The sequence below is a fragment of the Apodemus sylvaticus genome, chromosome 5 (assembly GCF_947179515.1).
Source record: "Apodemus sylvaticus chromosome 5, mApoSyl1.1, whole genome shotgun sequence".
NCBI lineage: Eukaryota > Metazoa > Chordata > Mammalia > Rodentia > Muridae > Apodemus > Apodemus sylvaticus.
The window spans coordinates 112,725,548-112,729,054 of record NC_067476.1 but is presented as its reverse complement, the minus strand read 5'-3'; the positions used below and the strand labels follow the sequence as shown (position 1 = coordinate 112,729,054).

General features: G+C 43.7%; 1 pseudogene; it reads left to right on the top strand.

Moving 5' to 3' along the window:
- The first annotated feature begins 510 nt into the window (after positions 1-510).
- On the top strand, positions 511-2,160 carry LOC127684574 (replication factor C subunit 5-like; annotated as a pseudogene).
- Positions 2,161-3,507: the final 1,347 nt, after the last annotated feature.

The following is a 3,507-nucleotide window of genomic DNA, read 5'->3' as shown; positions in this document are numbered from 1 at the left end:
GAAAAATAGACCAATAGACCGGGGGGAAATGTACTCAATGTGACCAGACTGGGAAGAGAAACAGAGCTCCCTTTGTTTCAGGTCCATCTTTGGGGTCCTGAAGTGAGGTTAAGGTTTAAACACAGGGCCAGAGTTACACATTTCTGAGTAGTCCTGGTCAAGGCGTGGTCCCTCAAACCACTGACTCACCATCACCTCTCCTGTAAAAGAGATGTAACAGGTTGTAAATCTCTTTTCAGAAGAAAAGTCTCCCATTGGCTGGCTCAAGATTTAGGGTTTTGCCTTCTCTCAACATGAGTAGATCATAGTATGACAGCAAAAGTGGAAGACATAAATGTCTCTTTAGAATACCTTCATCTCTGTCAGGCAGATTTCAAAGGTACTATGCCAAGGTATGGACAGAAAGGTACAGGGTATAGCTGTCTCTCAGAGTTAGACACAAGTCCTGTTTCCAGCCACTAGAAAGCAAGGTTCCTGGGGTCGGTGGCCACCCTGCAGCATCTGTCAGTCATGGCGGTGGCACCTTCACAGCAGTGACCCGCGGTGGCCCAGCCCCAGAATCTGCCCTAGGTTGAGAAGTACCAGCCACAAACCCTGGCTGATTTCATTTCTCACCAGGACATTCTGAGTACCATTCAGAAGTTCATCAGTGAAGACCCGCCAGCCACACCCACTTCTCTATGGCCCTTCAGGGACAAGAAAGATATCTACCATCCTGGCCTGTGCCAAGCAACTGTACAAAGATAAAGAATTCAGCTCCATGATCTTAGAGCTGAATGCTTCTGATGACTGAGGAATTGATATTGTTCAGGGGCCAATCCTCTGCTTTGCCAGCACAGGGACAATCTTCAAGAAAGGGTTTAAGCTTCTGATCCAGCATGAACCTAACACCATGACTCAAGATGCCCAGAATGCCTTGAGACAAGTGATTGAGAAGTTTATGGAGCCGGGCGGTGGTGGCACACGCCTTTAATCCCAGCACTCTAGAAGGCAGAGGCAGGTGGATTTCTGAGTTCAAGGCCAGCCTGGTCTACTGAGTGAGTTCCAGGACAGCCAGGGCTACACAGAGAAACCCTGTCTCAAAAAACCAAATCCAAAAAACCAAAAAAAAAAAAAAAAAAAAAAAAAAAAAAAAAAAAAAAGAAGAAGAAGGAGGAGGAGGAGGAAGAGGAAGAAGAAGAAGAAGAAGAAGAAGAAGAAGAAGAAGAAGAAGAAGAAGAAGAAGAAGAAGAAGAAGGAAGAAGAAGAAGGAAGAAGAAGGAAGAAGGAAGAAGAAGGAAGAAGAAAGAAGAAGAAGGAAGAAGAAGGAGAAGAAGGAAGAAGGAAGAAGAAGAAAGAAGGAGGAGGAGGAAGAGGAGGAGGAGGAAGAAGAAGAAAGAAGAAGAAGGAGAAGAAGAAGAAAGAAAGAAAGAAAGAAAGAAAGAAAGAAAGAAAGAAAGAAAGAAAGAAAGAAAGAAAGAAAGAAAGAAGAAGAAAGAAGATGATGATGATCATGGAAAACACCAAGTTTTGCCTCATCTGTAACTACCTGTCCAAGAAGAAGAAGAAGAAGAAAGAAGATGATGATGATCATGGAAAACACCAAGTTTTGCCTCATCTGTAACTACCTGTCCAAGATCATCCCTGCCTTGCAGTCATGGTGCACTGCATGTTCCGATTTGGTCCTCTGACACCCGAGCTCATGGTTCCTTGACTGGAACATGTAGTACAAGAAGAGAATGTGGATATAAGCAAAGATGGAATGAAGGCCCTTGTTACTCTGTCCAGTGGGGACAAAGAAGGGCTTTGAACATTCTGCAGAGTACCAATATGACCTTTGGGAAGCTGACAGAGGAGACTGTCTACACCTGCACTGGATACCCATTCAAGACAGACATCGCCAACATTCTGGACTGGATGCTGAATCAAGTCTTCACCACTGCTTACAAAAATATCATGGAGCTGAAAACTCTAAAGGGCTTGGCACTGCATGACGTCCTGACCAAGGTTCACTTATTTGTCCACAGAGTTGATTTTCCATCTTCAGTTCAGATACATTTACTGACCAAAATGGCAGACACTGAGTACAGACTTTCTGTTGGCACCAGTGAGAAGATATAGCTGAGCTCCCTCATGGCTGATTTTCAAGTTACCAGAGACCTGATAGTTGCAGAGGCCTAGAAGCTCTGAAGCCTGGCTCCTGCCTCAGGCCCATTGGTGACTAGAGGACAGAGGACATGCTGCCCTGGGTCACTGGATATAACCAGTCACAGAAGTGTCTCCCCAGGTATTTAGGCAGTGCTCTCTGTGGCTGTTTGGAGCAGGGGTCTACAGAGCAACTTTAATCCATACTGACCCACACTGCTTGTCTTTTATGGGAAACACCCTGCCCCCTGGTGAGGGACGCTGTACAGTCTTAACTATCAGTTGCTGGGAAGACAAACTGACTGCAGCGTAATAAAGAAACTGAGTATACGTCTGTGTCTGCCAGGCCTAAATTGGTGCTAGTAGGTTTCTGATCAAATATTTTGTTACAAAATTTCAAAATCAGTCTTCTGTCCTAAGTGCTAACATGCCTATAACCTCAAGGCTCAGGAGGCTGAGGCAGAATAACCAGGCAGCTGCAGGCGAGCCTAGTGAGATAGACACTACCTCAGAAACAAAGCAGTGGTCTTTTCCACTGTTGGAAGGCTTGCCAGCAGGTTCCAAATTCTATTGTGAAAATAGGAAAGAAACTACAACACGGTTTGCCTTCAGACTGAACACCTCACTTGTTGGGGAGGGATGGGGGCACTGCAAATGTTCCTGCTGGGCTGCTGGGCTGTATTTATACCAAGTCCTTTACAGGAAAAATAAAGTGTTTGTTCAATGTTCCAACCATGAGAAAAAAAAAAAAGAAGAAGGAAAGAAAGCAAGTTTCCCAAACTCACTTGCTCACTCACTCTGTGAGCTCTCTAGGGGCAAAGACATCCTGGACTTGTGTGCCTCTTGTGGACTCGTGTGAATGCCTTTTTTAGAATAAGGGGCAATGCATATAAACAAATGTAACATAACAGGGCAAGGAAATATATAGCTACAGAAAGGTCGGATTCACTGTCAAATGGTATAAAAATAACCACATAAGATCAACCAAAGTTTCACAGATGGTAAAAAGGAATAGAAAGACTTATTTTAAGTGTAATTTAAGTATTGAATTCTATGAGGTTTTCTTCTACTTTTTATATTTTCCAATGTTTTAAAATAATCATAGACTACATTTGAGTCTGCGAGATAAAACCTCAGCCTTAACTCATCGACTCATTACGTCAGTTGCTATTTATTGAACACTATTCCCCCAGGTGATTCAAGGCACTGGGGTGTTCAACAATGATTGTGTTCTGCATGTCAAGATACAGGAAGGCCCCACAGGCTGAGACGACAGGAGAGAGTGGAGACCCAAGTTAGAACCATGTAGGCTTTATTAAGCATGAAAAGATTATGGATACTATTCTAAGTGGGATTATATAAAACACTAAGAAAGAGCTAAGT